This window comes from Protopterus annectens, chromosome 3.part0, assembly GCF_019279795.1.
Source record: "Protopterus annectens isolate FY-2018-M chromosome 3.part0, PAN1.0, whole genome shotgun sequence".
NCBI classification, from domain to species: Eukaryota; Metazoa; Chordata; order Ceratodontiformes; family Protopteridae; genus Protopterus; species Protopterus annectens.
In genome coordinates, this window is record NC_056731.1 from 1,474,493,438 (window position 1) to 1,474,512,895 (window position 19,458).

The following is a 19,458-nucleotide window of genomic DNA, read 5'->3' on the forward strand; positions in this document are numbered from 1 at the left end:
TTTTTTTTCCCTGAGAAAAAAATTGCTGTTCCGTTTGTTCGATATTTTGTTGTTTCGATATTATCGGTATGATGAAATAGCATTCACTATTTACATCATATGATAATATGATATAGACGTGTATTTACAAGGACTGATGTTCCTCATCTTAGAAGTACCTTGGGACAACATCCATTCCATAAGCTCCATGGCGTGTGTGATAAATGTGATACACTGTAGTAGCAATAACTACATAGTATGGGTTTGAATTTCATCCCTGGAAAGTGATTGTGTGTGTGCATATGTATGTCCATACCTCAAAGGTTTTGGCCCAATTTACATCCAGTACACATCTCAGTGCTTCACTTTAGCAGTCTTGCAGATATCATCTACCTTAGAAGTACCTGTTGGCAAAGCTAAACCATGTAAGGTCAGTAGTGCATGTGGTAAATGTGTAACATAATGGTCTGAAAAGGTAGTTAGATAAAGGTTTGAACCTTACCCAGTGTGTAGGGTGGAATATATATATTTTTTTAATTTCCCACTCACTACATCACCCAATGCCATTATTTACAAGGGCTGGTGATGTTCCTCACCATAGTAGTACCTTGGGACAACATCACTCTTATAAGCTCCGTGGTGTGTGCGATAAATGCAGTACACTGTAGTAGCAATACATAGCTAGATAAGGGTTTGAAACTCACTACTGGCAAGTGTGTGTGTCTGTCATCAGTATCCTGTGTGTGGTTTGGTGTGACTGTATAATAATAGGATCCACTGGGGGTGCGTTTTGCTAAATTATTATGCTGAGAACCTAGTATATGTCACAATGTTCACATTACAAGGCCAGCAGTTGTCAAACACCATAGAGGTTGGTGTAGACAATCCATGGCCCTAAACGTGACAGTATGGCTTAGGGAACAATATAGGCAACCCTTCTATTACTCAGAGACAACTCTCCACCTATGTATCATATACAAACACACTTGGCTAGGCAACAACCACTATTGGAAGTTCCCCTGTATATTGCCTCACAGATAGTACCCATGGTGTGATTGCAGTGGACTACATGCCTGTTGACCACAACAGTGCCACTGACATCAGAAAGTACTTTGATGTGTTACATCTCCTGAGTGAGAGTGTGTTATCCAGTAAGTAAAAGGACATGGCACCCTGTTCCATCCCCTCAGTAGCCCAATCAATGTGTACAGTGGCCCTGTTGCCATGTTCCCCACTGGACACCTGCAACAACTGTAAAATCTGCAAATGTACCCCACAAAAGGAATACCATGCCTTATAACATGCCCTGTATGGACAGATGCCAATAACCCCACTGAATACCTGTATCATACTGTCAGTGTAGGTGCAATCACTACCTCAGTTACATAGCCAGGACTCACCAAATGAGGTCAGGAATGCTACAGCAGAAGATACCCATCTGTCCACACAACATGTACCAGAGACCTTAAGCGCAATTCCACATGTCAAAGAACATGCATGTGAGACATGTGCACATCCCAGACACTGTCCATGCGATCAAATGTAGATCACATACATGGAAAGCAGTGCACATCACTGGCCACCCACAATAGAAACCTGGATGAGTGGATGGGGAATATGATACCCACCTCTTGGGACCACTCCAGTGACTATACACCTGAGCCACACTGGAAACTATTGTTATGTGGCCTGGTGCCAAGGTATTCCCTTGGGCTAGCCTTGTAGAGCCTTCAGGCCCATTCACCTACTACACACCTATGAAGCAGTGAACATATGGATCTCAGTACTGGCAAGTGAGTGTGGGTGTTTTGTGTGTGTGTGCATGTGTGTGTGTGTGTTTGTGTGAGTGTGCGTGTATGCGTGTGTGCATGTGTGCGTGTGCATGCGTGTGTGCGTGTGCGTGCGTGTATGTGTTTGTGTGTGTGTGCGTGTGTGTGTGTGTGTGTGTGTGTGTGTGTGTGTGTGTGTGTGTGTGTGTGTGTGAGACTAGTAATCCCAGTCTTTTTGGTTGATGAATATCTCCCATGGCTGTGGTTATTAGCAATCGGAGGTGTGTTCAAACCAGAACATGTGCCATTTTCCATTCTACAACAGATGTTGTACATCAACATATACCTATATACAACCCAAAGTCCTATAATCTGTGAGGCATATGCAATCACTGTGTTACAGACCGGAAATTACCGTACACATACTGTACCCTGCCTTTGACATGGTGGATGTGTCACCACACTGTCATACCCTGTGGCCTTGCTGGAGGGCCACATCCTAGTGACACACATATGCCTAGAATGGAAATGGGATACAGCATGTGAGAACACATTCACTCAGCACTTCACTTGTGGGGAAGAGAGGGGTAAAGCTGGCATTGAATGTGATGCCAAGACTGTGGTGAATATCTGTTGTCTCAGAATAGGTATTAGCTTTGTGCAGTAACTCGCAGCACTAGTGTTTAATGTTGTGGAGGTTGTTGATGTAACTATCAAGGTTGTTGTGCCTGTCATCAGTGTCTATTGCATCTCTGCTGCCATAGATGCCTGTTGGGGACTCCATGAGGTATCCAAAGTTGTTTTTGAGGCTAATAAGGGAGTTCAACAGTTATGTGACACCACCTTTCCGTGTAACAGTGTCCTCTATCTGATGTACACTTTAGTAATGGCAGGGGACCATCACATTGTCTCTCAGTGTTTGGAGGACAGAGCCTGTGTTCTGTTGGCTCTGGTTAGTACCATGCACTCATATACCTGTTTGTACAGTGTCTATGTATATGATTCCACAGTCATGCAGCTACATCCCATTGCCATGGGTGCAGTGAAGACTTCCACCTCTGTTTTCTTGGCTGCAAAGTCAGCTGTGGAGAGTTTTTGCCATGTAGCTATCTTTGTAGGGGTTGGGGCTGACATGTTGAGTTCCATGTTGATTACAGCCTGTGTGAATCTCACCATGCAGGGATCGACATCTGGGGAAGAGCAATGGTCCCATATTTAACTGGTCAAACACAGGTCAAGGTTGTTGCATCCCCTACCATGGGTCAGTATGAGCTGATGGAGGGCAATGGAAATGATGAATCCTAGAAGTGTTGGGCCACTGTACTGGTGACTGGCTACATTCCCCAGGTGATGGCGGGGTAGCTGAAGACTTGTGCTATGTCAGTGTTGCATTGGACCATCAGAGGTGCCAGGGTGTTGAGGAATGTGCATCGACAGTCTAGAGACATAGATGTGGACCCATAGCAGGCTATGGCCTGGATTGCACTATTACCCCAAGTCAGCTGTACCAGAAGTATCTCCAATGCATTATGATGGGATAATAGTTTGGAGGTGTTCCTATCCATAATGATTATGGAGATAACCCCACCTGTGGAGATGTGGTATGGTCCATGTTTGGGGGCTGACTGCTGTGGAATGCGTCATAGCCTGATATTGCAGGTCTGCTGTCTGCTGCTGAAAACCACCTCTCCATTGCAGCAGACATATGTCCTCCACTCAAGCGAGTGCTTTGAGTGACTACATCCTGACAGTTAGATGTCTACTGTTGAGCAGCATGACCCTCAGATTGCATACATGTTTAGCTGTTATGGTGGTAATTACATTAGGAACACTGCTAATAAGACACCATATGGGTGGCAAGACACGTAGCCAGTACCTGGCAACCAAGCAGTGACAGATGTAGGACATCCATGGCGAGTCTTTGGGTTCTGTCAATCATGGCATCCTAAGCAGAGAAGTCCTGGATCCCCTGAGAATGACACATAACATATAAGCCAATGTTCCAGTCAACCATTTGTAGATAGTACAGCAGCATCATTATGGGTGACAGTGGTACACTGCCCAGGACTACTGTCACACCTGCTTGGACCACATAATCAGAGAGTTCAATCATGTCTCATGTCATGTAGTTCAGTGAGTTGGGTCCCAAGTCATTCACACCCACATGGATGAGGAGTGATACTTGCAGTTGTTGTGGAGTGACATGACTGGCTGTGTCATGTATTAGATGCTATCATGTGATTGATATTTGGCTGTTACCTGCTCCATATTTAACCTAGTGAGTGGGATGTGTGTGCCTTAGTATTGAGTTACCCATGATCACTGTATTGTGCAAGGTGGTTAGCCTTAGACCCTTAGGTTGAGGTCACACTGTGCAGGTTAGATATGTGTCTCTTGGCATGTGCCATGCCGCGGTGTCTGAGTGGGTGTCTACCTTGCTGATCTTTGCTGTTTGGTAGATGTCCATTGAGTGCCTCTGTGAAGGTGGGTGTGTGGCTTTTCATTGTATGTCATGGCTGTCAAAGTGGGTGTCATGGTGAGCTATGTGTTCCACATGGTGTGGTGCAGCTGTTGATCTTATCCTCTTGACCTGCTAGTTCAGTCCTTGCTGGAGAGTGAATATGTCCACACTGGGTGATATATGGGTAACCCTCACAGGTCTGAGTTTTTGGAGTTTAGAGGGGATGGCTGTCTGTGTACATGCAGTAGTTGCAACAGTGCCCCAGAATAGACATGTGCACCAAGTTAATGGGTGAAAACACAGAAAACCACCCTTCAAACATGCCAGGAGGGGTATACATAACTAGCAAGTACTGGGGTGACATCTGTGATGAACGAGTATTGCTGATGACTTACAGGTGTGCCACACTTCATGATACAATAACCTAGTGAAGTGCCAAGTCATAATGCTAGTTGAAGGGAAAGAAAGAAAGAACTGACATGATGTATGGGTGGAACAGAAGGCAGACTGTCTGCCACCTGTAATACTTTAGCACAGCTGTGCAGTTATCAGCAGCTTTGGCCATATGATAGTTCAGTAAGCTCTGTAGCGCATGCGCTAACTGTGAAATACTATAGTAGAAATACCTGGATAAGCAGGAGTTCTAAACCAAATACTGGCATGTGTGTGTGTGTGTGTGTGTGTGTGTGTGTGTGTGTGTGTGTGTGTGTGTGTGTGTGTGTGTGTGTGTGTGTGTGTGTGTGTGTGTGTGTGTGTGTGTGTGTGTGTGTGTGTGTGTGTGAGCGTGTGTGCGTGTGTGTGTGTATACCAAGGGATGTGTAGGCTTAAAAATACTAGCCATAGGTACCTTCCAAAGGGAACTGGGGATATCATGGCAATCTCACATGCATCAGCATCCAGGGAACTCCACCAGTTCCTGGATGCCATGTCAGCACATGCCAGTGAGCACACATATTTTTTTAAACACCTGTGAGGCATTGATGCATCTCCTCCACCATATAGCAGAATACCCTGAGGTAGTGGATGCTATAGACTGCATGCATGTACAAATCAAAGCACCACCAAGTGAGCGGCGTAACATCTACATAAACCACAAGGACTTCCCCTCCATCAACTGCCAGGTCATGTGCGGTGCCCAGGGCATTATCACAAATGTGTGTTCTGGCAGACCTAGAAGCTATCACAACTCCCACATCTGGCATATGACACAGCTGCATCAGTCATTTGCCAGTGGGGACATCCCATATGGCCACCTAGTGGGGGATGCTGGCTACACACTGGAACCATGGCTGATGACACTCCTCAGAAATGCACACACACCTGAACAAGAACTCCTTAGTGAGGCACATGCACAAACCAGAATCATAATAGAGCATGTGTTTGGAATGCTCATGTCACGGTTCCACTGCCTTGACACATCCAGTGGCACCTTGTAGTACTGTCCAGCTACATGTACACAAATGTTCATAGTATGTGCCATGCTACACAATATGATCCTGTGGAAACAGCCGGAGCAGGAACAGCATGGGGCAGAGTCACACAGCCCCCCACCATTGCCAAGGCCATCAAAGGCACAGACTGACTCAGAGGAGGAACTACCTGAGCCTGCCCCAGTAGGCAGAAGGAGGCATGCCCAGTATGCCCAGGCCTTGACAAAGAAGCAATGCATAGCACATACACTGACACTGTTGGGACCCAGGGAATGACACCTCTCTCTGACTCATACATACAGTACAAGGGATGCCAAACATGACACTACCTATGCCTTACCATGTATAGGCAGTGTACTGTGTGCATCCAACATATTCATCCCTCTAGCACCATCTGCAGTACTGGGCCAGGCACAAGGTAAGTCACTCCTCCTTTCAATTAGTGAATGTAGTAGTATGTTCTAATACTGATATCTATGGTATGGATGCAAGCATGCAAGGGAATTGTGTGGTCGAACGGGATAGCATCAGACAGCTGGCATCTATATGGAACAGCAGAAAATCCATAACAAATACTGGTGTCAACATACTAGGCAGTACTACACAAGTTGGCAACTCCCACCACAGTACATGTGGTAGCCCAAATAAATGGGAGTCCATAGGCCACACACATGGCTGTCAGTGAGGGTTCACATACCCACCGCCAGCCTCACCCAGCAGGACAGGTGTAGATGACCATAGATAAATGTCGGGCTAAGGCCATCAAATGCTGGCAATGGTGAACAGCACCCCTACCGACCTACACAGACATAGTACAAAAGGTGTGGCAGTTGCATCATAGTTCTGAAGGGCAAGAAGTCTGAAACTGAAATGTATGCAAATACAATATAACGTGTATTTTACTGAAATGCCTGCTTTGTGCAAGATAGGTCATAATACAATACTAAATTGAAGTAAACAGAGTAAGTGAAATACTACTAAAGTCATTGCAAATGTGTATAGTTGTCAGATGCCCCCCCCCACAACCTCATGTCGAAATGCAGTATCATGTATGTTTGTGGCGTAATATCATTGGAGCACAGAGTGCCAGAAATGTCTCAATCAACATGATAAATTGGTGCATGTCTACATTATGCAGAGGTCAGTGTGCTAGGTTTCTTTGTGTTTAATGTAGTGTGGAAGTCGTCAGCATGTAGGTCTACATATTGTGTCTCAGTGGGCTAGGTACAGTATTGTGCTTGACAGGGCCATGTCCCAATAACTGCAGTGCCAACCAATGTGCTTCTCAGTGACATCCATGTTAATGGTTGTACACTGTCCAGATGTCAGTAGCAGTCAACGGTGGAAAGCCGGACAGGCTATGAACAGGGGGCCCTACATGGAAGCACTACACAGGTGGAAGTATCCTATGCATTGCCTACAATAACTCTCAGCTGCACACGACTGTGGAATTATATATCTAGAGGTTAACATAACAATAGTTGTCCCTCCACTATGGAATACTGTTTGCCTGCCCAATTACTGCCACACCACCAAAGCACTGTTACACACTAATGACAGACTGCCAATGGCCATACACAAGATGGGATATGGATAAGGTCCCATTTATTCCTATGAGGCAGGTGCCCTAAGCTGACATATCACACATGAACTCAGGTCACCCCCCAATGCCCACAGGTATCTCACAGGTGACATCCTTGGTGTTGGGAATGAGTACAGTATGACCCCACTTCTGTATGGGAATACCCACAGAATGCAGCATGCTGAAGAGGTGTTCTATTATACAGGTGTGTCCCTAACTGTAAGCAGCACCCTGCCTACATCCAGACCAATGGATCAATATGGACAGGAAGTATTGCCAGTAACACCTTGCACACTTACCCTGTCACCCCAGGGGAATCCATTGGCTCACAGCCTGGGAATGTATGAGCGACAACATGGACTGGCCTGCTACAGATGGCCCACATCACTACCAAATGGCCAACAGTCCACTGCCAAAGGCCTATGCCTCACCCATGGTGCCAATGTGTGGTATCTTATGTAGTCCAAACTAACAACCTAACACAGTCAACAGAACACAAATGCAAGGCCATGCTGACAAATCCCAGTAGCATGCCTCCCATGTCCTACTGCAAGAACTGTGGACCAATCCATAAATACTGCTAGGATGAAGGGCCAAGTATAGGGATACTTCTCAGATATTGCTCGCATAATGTTAAGAAGAGGATAGAATAACAGAGTGGGTGGTGTAGAAGCATGGATTTCATAGAGTGTGTGAAGTCTGAAACTCTGATGTATGCCCATACTACCCCTGCCTGCAAACCCATTAATGGGTGGCTACAAACCTGCTCGTAAATTGCAATGTGAAGGGGAACTGACCAGATATATGAGTCCTGCCTCTGGGTAACCTGGATGAATCTGTACAGCTGAGAGGTATGTCCACAGCAGGATATGGCCATTTTGTTAAGTCGATATATGCACAAGAAGGGGATCCTCAGCTACCATACTACCAAGGAGCTGGACCATTTACACAGAACCATCAGCAAGTGTCTGTAGCTACCCCTCCAGAATGGAAGAAGTGTCAAAGAATGTGTAGGCTGCAGCCCACAATACTGGACTCAGCTTTATTCATCTTGTATTTTCACGGTAAATAACTGTGAGCAAATAATTATATCTGTTGGTAATTGATGACATAATACATCACAGTGTAAAACAGTACATATGTCTGAATATCTCTGCTAATACCAACCATGTAACACAAGCAGCACAGACAGCAATAGTTACAGTATGTCCCTATCTTTCGCCCACTGTGACTCCATATTTTCAACCTATTTACAGATATCCTGCAAAAACAGGTTGCTAGCTGTAGGTGTAGAACACTAAACCCTGGACTGGAGTACAAAACTACCTGAAATGGATTCACACACTCAGTACAGAAGGTCATACTGCACATGCTCCTACATTTGAAATGAAGCCCATGTCTGACAACACAGTGGACTATACATATCTGTCATTTGCAGATGTCTGTGCACACACACACCAAATTGTGCACCATTTATCATTCATACACATACACACACATTGGATAGGAATACTCACACATATCTAAGGCCAACAGACTATAATATGTCAAACATATACACACAGAGACATGGGGAAGAGAGAGACAGACAGTGACAGAGAGAATCCCATTATGAGGCCTGTCTCACCCACTACATGTCCCATTGGCCTATATCACATAACGTGCTGATGTCAATTACTGTAGACATTCCTTTTGGTAGCCCTCAGCCCTGTAGTGTCTGTGGTGCTTGTGATAACTGTCTAACACTACAGTACAAATATGCATTCATGTAACATTTGCAAACTCAGTCCTGTTAAACATAAAGTTGTGTGTGTGTGTGTGTGTGTGTGTGTGTGTGTGTGTGTGTGTGTGTGTGTGTGTGTGTGTGTGTGTGTGTGTGTGTGTGTGTGTGTGGAGATGAATGATTTTGAGGCCATTCAGACTCACTACACCTCATATTGCCCTACTTTAGCACTCTTTGTGATGTCAGTCACCTTGAAATAACCATTTGGTCAAATGTCAGTCCTATAAGCTCTTTGACGCTTGTGATAAGTGCATAAATACTGTAGGGTAGCAAACTATTTAGGTAGGAGTTTTAATTCCAGACTTGACAACTGTTAAACTGTGTGTGTGTGCTCAGAAAAGAGTGATTTTGATGCCATTCAAACTCACTACACCTCCCATTGCCCTACTTTAGCACTCCTGCTGATGTCAGTCACCTTCAAATAACACTTTGGACACATTTCAGCCTTAAAAGCTCTGTAGCACATGCAATAAGTGCATAATACTATAGAGTAGCAAACTAATTAGATAGGAGATCTAACCCTGGTCCTGGAAACTATGAAAAGGTGTGTGGTTTTGTAATAGACTGTGTCTGTGTTGACATCTGATTGCGTGGTCATTCACACTTACTACACTTACCTTACCCCTCCTTTAGCAATGCTGCTGATGTCACTCACCTTCAAAGATACCTTTGGAAAGCTCTCCAACATATAAACTCCATGGCGCATATGATAAATGTGTAACACTGTAGTGGCAGTACATAACTAGGTAGGGGTTCAAAACTCAGTACTGGAAAGTGTGTGTGTGTGTCATCAGTGTCTGGTGTGGGTGTTGCTGTGATTGTGTAATAACAGGATCCAATGTAGGGTGGGTTTTGCTACATTATTATATTGAGGACCTAGTATATGTCCCAATGTCCACATTACTCAAAGACCATAGAGGTTGGTGTAGACAATCCACAGCCATAAATGTCTAGTGCTATTTGCAATGACTATGTGACAGTATGGTTACTGAACAATATAGGCAACCCGTATAATACTCAGACACCACTCTCCACCCACGGATCATACACAAACACACTTGGCTAGGCAGCAACCACTATATCAGTAGTTCTCCTGCAAATTGCCTCAAATATACTACCCAGGGTGTGATTGCAGTGGACAACAAGCCTGTTGACCACATAAGTGTCACTGGCATCAGAAAGTACTTTGATGTGTTACATCTCCTGACTGAGTGTGTGTTATCCAGCAATTAAAACGACATGGCACCCTGTTCCATCCTCTCAGAAGCCCAATCAATGTGTACAGTGGCCCTTTTACCATATTACCCATTAGATGCCTGCAACAACTGTAGAGTCTGCAAATGTACCACATAAAGGGAATATCATGTCTTATACACATGCCCTGTATGGACAGACACTAAAATTCCAATGAATCCCCGTATCATATTGTCTATGTAGGTGCAATTGCTACCTCAGTTACATAGTCAGGTCACAACAAACGAGGTTAGGAATGCTACTTCTGAAGATACCAATCTCTCCACACAACATGTCCCAGAGACCTCAAGCACACTTTCACACTTCAAAGAACATGCATGTGAGAAACTAACACAACCCAGACACTGTCCGTGTTATGGAATATAAATTACATACATGTGAAGCAATGCACATCACTGGACACCCACAATAGAAATCTGGATGAGTTGATGGGGAATGCAATACCCACCCCTGTGGACCACTCCAGTGACTATACTCCTGAGCCACACTAGGGAGCATTTTCACGTGGCCTGATGCCAGGGTATTCCCTTGGGCTAGTCTTGTACAGCCGTCAGGCCCATTCACCTACTACACACCTATGAAGCAATGAACCTATGGATCTCAGTACTGGCAAGTGAGTGTGTGTGTGTGTGTGTGTGTGTGTGTGTGTGTGTGTGTGTGTGTGTGTGTGTGTGTGTGTGTGTGTGTGTGTGTGTGTGTGTGTGTGTGTGTGTGTGTGTATGTGTGTGTGTGTGTGTGTGTGTGTGTGTGTGTGTGTGTGTGTGTGTGTGTGTGAGGTGTGAGTGAATAGTAATCTCGGTGTGTTTGGTTAATGAATATCCCCTGTACTGTGGTTATTAGCAATCGGAGGTGTTTCCAAACCACAGCATGTACCATTCTCCATTCTACAACAGATGTAAATCAACATGTACCTTTGTACAACCCTCAGTCCTATAATCTGTGAGGCATATGTAATCACTGTGTTACAGACCAAGGATTTCTGTGTATGTACTGTACCCTGCCCATGACATGGTGGATGTGTTAACACACTGCTATATCCCATGGTCATGCTGCAGGGCCACATCCTGGTGACACACAGATGCCTAGAAGGGAAATGGGAAACAGCATGTGAGAACACATTCACTTAGCACTTCTCTTGTGGGGGGAGAGAGGGGTAAAGCTGGCACTGACTGTGTTGCCAAGACTGTGGCAAATGTCTGTTGTCTCAGGATCGGTATTAGCATTGTGCAGTAACTCACAGCGCTTGCATTTAATGCTGCAGAGCTTGTTGATGTAATTATCAAAAGCTGTTATGACTGTCATCAGTGTCTGCTGCATCTCTGCCATCATAGATGCCAGTAGGGGATTCCATGTGGGATCTAATGTTGTGTTTGAGGCTAATAAGGGAGATCAACAGTCATGGGACACCACCCTTCTCTGCAAGAGCATCCTCCTTCTGATGTACACTTTAGTAATGACAGGGGACCATCACTTTGTCTCCCAGTTTTTGGAGGACAGTGTCTGGGTTTGGTTGGCTCTGGCTAGTTCCATGCATTCATGTACCTGTTTGTACAGTACCTATGTGTATGGTTGCACAGACATGCAGTTATTTTCCATTACCATAGGTATAGAGAAGACATCCACCTCTGTTTTCATGTCTAAAATTTCAGCTTTGGAGAGGTTTTGCAAGGTGGTTACCTTTGTGGGGGGTGTGGCTGACATGTTGAGAGCCATGTTGATTACACCTGTGTGAATCTCACCATGCAGGGATTGACATCTGTGGATGAGCAACAGTCCCATAACTAAGTAGTCAACACAGGTCGAGATTGTTGCATGCTCTACCGGGGATTAGTATGAGCTGGTCCAGGGTGATGGAAATCATGACTCCCAGAAGTACTGGGCCACTTTACTGGCACTTGGGGACTTTCCCTAGGTGATGGAGGGGTAGTTGAAGACTCATACTATATCAGTGTTGTATTGGACCATTATAGATGGTCAGAACATATATCTATATATATATATATATATATATATATATATATATACACACACACACACACACACACACACACACACACATAAATATACACACACACACACACACACACATATATATATATATATATATATATATATATATATATATACATATACATACATGTATATACATACATATATATATACACACACACACACATGGGGTGTGTGTGTGTGTGCTTAAATATATATATATATATATATATATATATATATATATATATATATATATATATATATATATATATACATATACACACACATATGGATCTAGGACTGTTGAATGAAAGTTCAACAGTCCGAATCCACCTATCACCGAATGCACTTTAGCGAAAGCTCTTTCGCCGAAAAAGCACTTTCACTAAAGTGTGCTAAACAAAAAAAAAACATTACATTAACATTTTTGCAGGGCAGCAAGCCCCTATACACCCCCACTCCCCCCTACTTTAATATTCACACTTCAAGATAGCACTACAGTGGGGAAAAGGGAATTTTCCCTTATCCCCAATGTAGTATGACCTCCGCAACAGGCATACTTACCCAAAAGTGCTTCTTTGGTGAAAAGCACTTTCCTGTAAGTATGCCCGGCTGTTACTTATTCAATGATGTTGGCATTCAGGGATCAATACAGATTCCACACACATATATATATATATATATATATATATATATATATATATATATATATATATATATATACACACACACACATGTATATCAGACTAGTACTCACAATTAACATATGGATGCATGCGGCATACCAGTAGCTGACCTATGAGTGTCACAGTCAGTATTGTTCAAACCACTGTCATGAGCTGTGTTCTATGTCACTACAGACAGACACAGATGCTATGGCCATAGGTTCTGATCAGCAGTATATAAGTTCAGCAAGTGTTGTTAAGAAATATTTGTTGAACTTCCTATTTATCTCTTTTACTTACTCTACTACATTTTATTACATGTTTACTTGTTTCACATACTTTTCTTTTTGCTTGTAGACGGGTATGTCTCAGATTTCTTTTTGTATTCTGATTGTGATCGTCTTGCTTTCTTTCTTCCTCTCTGTCCTTTCTATGTCTTTCTGTCTCTCTCTCTCTTTTTGGTAGATGTAGAAAAATACATATATTTTGCATAGGCAGCAGCTTGACTTTTTTAGGCAATACTCATGATCAGCTAATGTCCTGTGCATGAATTGGAGTCCCTTACTTGCTAATTACAAGTGGAACAGTTGTGGTATCATTCCTATAGCAAATTGTATGAAAACACACTCCTATAACTAAGCACTTCATGTGGCCGCTGGCCCTTTTCCTTCACTGTGAGCAGGACTTCATGTGGGCGTGTGAGAAACAGCATCGGAGAGGGTAGTTGGAAATACCTCTTACAACAAACACTGGGGAGTCAACCCAGCAAACTGGAGGTGAATGTTCCAGACATGGGGACAAAATGTAAGTATTGCTTTTATGCCTTTGAAGTAATGTTAATTTAACAGGGTTTGTGTGGATATGGCTGTTCTGCATGATTTAAAGTCTGCTATGACAGTGTTATGTGGTTGAGAAAACTCTCAGCTGTAGGGCTATCTGCAGACTGGCCAGAGTTTGAAGTCTTAGATTTGGTGTTCACACTTTTTTTTTGTCTTTATAAATGCAGTAGCATACTCTGATTATTGCTGTCAGTGAATGGTAACATTCATGTGTGTTTCTGACTTCATATCCCTCAGTAGAGATATGTTACAACAAACCTCGTTACACCAGCAGTTTTCTCAGAGCAATATGTCAACAATAGCCCTGAGTTTGTGCCTCTGTCCCCCAAGTCTGTCACTCTTTGTCCATATGTCATGCAGTAAGAGGTGCATATGTACAGTATATTACTATTTACTGACATCATTCCTGATATCAAGCCGGTGCTATATCAGACTGCCAGACATGTTATGTATAGGAGGCTTTGTATTTGAGGACAAAACCTGGACATTCTGTTGTAGTCTGTACAGTAGTGAGCATTGTGTACTTATGGAGATTGTTGACAGAGTGTTATTATTGTGTTGCAGTGTATTGTGAATATGCTACTTGGCCTGTGTTCAGACTGAGCTAGGTGTCAGTGTTCTTGGTCCTGTTTTATCTGATGTTGCATGCTACTCCAGTTTCCGGTACCCTATCAGCTTATATGTTTGTAGGGCCAGACTGAGACATGCCAGTATATGTAGGGGTAGTGTGTGAGTGGCAAACATGATGATGGGTTTTGTTCACACAGTCTATATACTGTACAATTAATTAGGCCTACCATTATGTGACTGTGACTGTGTTGAGATTGGTTTTGGGTATGCACTTTCATACTGGTGTCTGTTACTCTATGCTATTACATGCCTGTAGTGCCTGCTATATCTGCAATTACATGTGTATTACCTCATTGGAAACTGGGTTAGTATTGTGGCAGTTTGCCTATAGTTTAGACAGTGCTTGCTGACATGCCTAGCAGCTCAGTGTATATACATCAGTGTGATGGCATGTCCAGATATTTGTCAGATGTACAGTTGCCTGGCCACCATACATGTTGTGTATTTCTGCCAAAGCAGTGGGATGCTGTGAAGCTGTATGTCACTAACTAGTGGGAAGTAAGTAGGCATGGGACTTGTGCTCCTCCAGTTAATATGTCAGGACAGACAGGAGGGTGTGAATGCATCAACTGTGTGAGCTTATCTACTCCAGTATTTGGGATATATTCCCATTTTCATGGCTGTAAACATCCCCTTTGTGAGGCTTGGTCCACACGTCTTGCACTAAGGAGTTCTGTGTATACCTCTCGACTGACCAGATTGTTTCAGACTGTCCACGTTTATTGCTCATATTTCTGTTGTATTCCACAGAATCATTACTGTAATTTGTGTGGTACTTCACTATGATGATTTTATGATGTCAATCAGTAACTGTTTTTGTACGTGTCAGTTTCAGAAGAGCCTTCCTTCACAACATGCATGTTGACACAACCCCTGTTACTGTAGCAACATTCTGTATTTATAACTGCAATACTTACGTTACATTCCCTTGCACTAAGAGGTTGAGAGTTATGGTGCTGAGGTATGACTCCACTGCTTGTTATGGGCATATATATATATATATATATATATATATATATATATATATATAAAAATAACGTGTGTATGTATATGGATATATATATATATATATATATATATATATATATATATATATATATATATATATATATATATATATATATATATATATATATATATGTATAATGTGTGTATGTATATATATATATATATATATATATATATATATATATATATATATATATATATATATATATATATATATATATATATATATATACTTTTTATGTGTAAACATGAGTGTTGTATATTCCTTCTCAGATGTATCTCACCATATTTATCTGATATGTATATATTTAGATATAGAAACATAACTGATTCCACAGTGTTTTCACAAACGTAGTAAAAAACTATAGTACTCAAAGCAGTTGTTCACTACTATTCAGTACGTGTACTGAATGATATTTTGAATAAGAAAAACACCTTTTTACAGCTCAGATGGCTTAGTGGTTAAGTGCTGTGAGTATAGTTTATAGGCTTCTGGGTTCAAAACCTGCAAGGGCTGTTTATTTTGTTGCTGGGCTGATGGAGACAGGGTGATTAAGGCAATTTAAAGTGGCTTTAAGCGTGTTTATAGGTTCATAGGTTCATAGGTAGGTACTAGGCTATCTGCCCAAGGGCATTTATAAGCCTAGCCAGAGTGTGTCAGCTTTCGCTACCCCATTGATTAATTAACTGATCCTCTGTCAAGCAGAGCCAATTAAGTGATCCCAGAGGTTTATTTTCTGTTACCCATTCACTCGTCAAGGTTTCTCTTGAAGAGTGTTAGTGAGGGGCTCTGCCTGATGTAATTTGGAATTTTGTTCCAAAGCATGGGTAGTCTCTGTGACAGGAATCTATACCTCCAGCATGTTCTATTTATTGTTGTGGCTGAGCTACTAGAGCATGTAGCTCGCAGCGACTCTGATTTCTTTAGGTGGAGCATGTCCATCAATTCTGAGTTGGACATGGCTTTGTAAGTCAGGCAGAGATCACCTCTGTGTAATCGATATGCCACTGAGTACAGCCGGAGTTTTTTCATTTGGGCTGCATATGACATATGTTTGATGCCAGTAATACTCTTGGTGAGGTACTTTTGTGGTCTTTCCAGCTGTTGGAAGTGTCTTGTGAGGTACATCCCAAATGGGGCATTGTACTCTATGATGGGTCTAATGAGTGACGAGCAGAGGGGCACTATAACCTCTTTATTTCTATATTTGAACCCTTTAGTAATTAGATGGGCCACATAGAAGGATTTCCTAACTACTTTGGCAATATGATTGTCAAAGGAAAGATTACTATCTACCTGGGTCCCCGGATCTCTTATTACCTCTTCTGTATTAAGGGGGCTGCCACCTATGTGGTAATTCGTGGGTGTTTTCTTTTTCCCAAATGGGATGACTATGCATTCTTTGGTATTTAGCTTGAGGCCATGACTTTGACACCAGGTTCCATCTCAGTAAGACCCTTTTGGAGGATGCCCGTATCAGCCGGAGAGTCAACTATGGCTCCCAGTTTGCAGTCATCAGTGAAATTGTCTAGTCATAGTCTTCCTGTGTTTGCCTGTACTTCTGAGAAGTATATGCTGAACAGTAGGGGTCCCAGGAACGAGCCTTGCGGGACACCACTTGTGACTGGTTTAGAGTCAGACCTGGAGTCCGCTATTCTTACCGTGTGAGTTCTGTCTGTAAGCCAGTTGGCAACCCATCTCATGATGTAGGGGTTTATGTTCAGGCTGGTAAGTTTTTTCTGTAATACCTGAGTGGGGAATGGTGTTGAAAGCCTTGGCGAGTCAGAGTAGGCTGTGTGAACCACCTTTCCCTCATCTATGGCCTTGGTGACTGTCTCAAAAAAGTCAACCAGCTTTAGTAGGCATGATCTGTCCTTAACAAAGCCGAACTGGTTGGGTTAAGTGTTTGGAGGTACTCAATGTCTTTATTAATGAGTTCCATGATGATGCTCTCCATAGCCTTGCAGACCAGGCTAGTCAGGCTTATGGGGCAATAGTTACCAGGATCAGTTGTGGCCCCTCCTTTGTGGAGAAGAATAACTGTTGCTGTGCACCATTCATAGCCTGTCAAGAAGATGAGGTGAACAGTGTGTTTAGGTGGGGGGTTAGTTCGTTCTGTAGTTCATGCAAGATGCAGCCTGGGTCACCGTCTGGTCCCATTGACGCTGTGTTTTGGCTTTTGAAAGGGTTGTTTTCACCTGTGCGTCTGTAATTTTTAGGACACTACACTTTTCCGGTACTGTTGTGGGACATTTTTGAGGTGAGAGGGGTGAAGTTTGCAATGAATCTATCTGCCAGGATGTTGGCAATATTAGTAGGTTCAGTATATTTTATGCTATTTTGCACTAGTTCAGTGCATATCTACGAGTTGCCACTTAGATTCTTAACAAAGCTAAAGAAGGCTTTGTGGTTATCTTTTGAATCCTTGGCTATTTTTCTTTCAAAGTTATCTTTGGATGATTTCATGAGGGACCTTAGTTTCTTACTGATACTGATCAGGGATGTCTTTCCTTCTTGGGATTTGCTTTTTTTCTGAACTAGTTTCCTCCTTCTGTTGTATAGCCTGTTTATTGCAGGGGTCCACCAAACTGGTTTCCTTCTCTTAGAGAAGTGAGTCTTGGTTTTTCTAGGGATCCATGCATCCTTGTAGGTGCTCATAGAGTGCATTTGTAAATGTTTCTGCATCTTGGCCAGCATTACCTTTAGCGTCGGGGTTGTGAAACTTATCACCTTTGTCTTAAGTAAGGTGAAGTTTGTTTTAAAAAGTTTTTAACTGTGGTTTCTTTAATTGGGGGTGGTGGTGGGGTGTGGACATCCAGAGTGATTAGTTTATGGTCTGATCTAACCAGTGGCGGGTTGGCCTCTGGTGTGGAACACCTGTCGGCCATGTTGGTGATGATCAAGTCCAATATGTTTTCACCTCTGGTAGGGAGTTTATCAGCTGATCCAGGGCATTTGACTTGATAAATTCCAGGAAGTGCTGGGCCTGAGAATTTGTACTCGAGTAGCTTTCCCAGTGAATGGTAGGGTAATTGAAATCACCCAATATCAGGGTGTTTGGTAGGACCTTCATGTTTTCCAGTGTCTCCAGAAAGGTGGACTGGTGGTCCTGGGTAATGGAAGGTGATCTGTAGCAGGCCACAATTTGCATTGCAGATTTGTCCGATGTTAGTTGCATATGGATGATCTCATAGGTATCATACTGCTCCACTAACCTGGAAGTGTAGGTATCATTGATGAATATGGATACACCCTCTCCTTTTGTGTTTCGGTCCATGATCTGTGGCCGAAATGTGTGGTAAAAGTTGTAGCCCGGTAGTGCTGGGGTGCTCTCTGGAGCCTTGAACCAGGTTTCAGTTACTGCACAGATGTCAACGTTCTCCATACTGATAAGTGCTTCGAGCATGTGCATTTTGGGATTTAAACTCCTGACATTGAGTAGCATAACCCTCAGTTTTTTGTTAATTGTGCTGTTTATGGAGGTGGGTTTGACTTTTGAGCCTTGCCTAAAAAAGGCACTATGGGGTAGCAAGAGAAATGGCCAGTATTCAAAAGCCTAGGGGTGGCAGGTGCAAGCCATCTCTTGCGAAGCAACATGGCTTGTCAAGCATGTTGTCTCAGGCTGATAGACACTGGTCCCCTTTGAATGACACCGAAGCTAAGCCAATTGTTGAAATTGATAATTTTGGTTTGCGTGGGTTTGCGCAAACCTAAGCTCTGCTAATGTACGGTTAAATGAATAAGTGCTTAGACCATGTAGGCTTCACTTACCAGTGCACAAATCTGCTTAGCATTTACATTTAAGCAATGCTTAAACCTGCTAAGCATAGTTCTGCCCTGGTAACCAGTGATCACATTCCAGTCTGATCAAATAGCATGGTAATGACATCTTTAATGATAGTGTTTAATTCCATGTACATAACATGCTTCTATGTGCTGTCATGACAGTATCAAGGGGTGTGAGTATACTGTATGGGACACCTGAGTATTCATGGGTGGTACCACAATCATTTTCTGCTTGTATTTGTTTCATACTTGGGTAGTATCCCAGGTTATATGCAGACA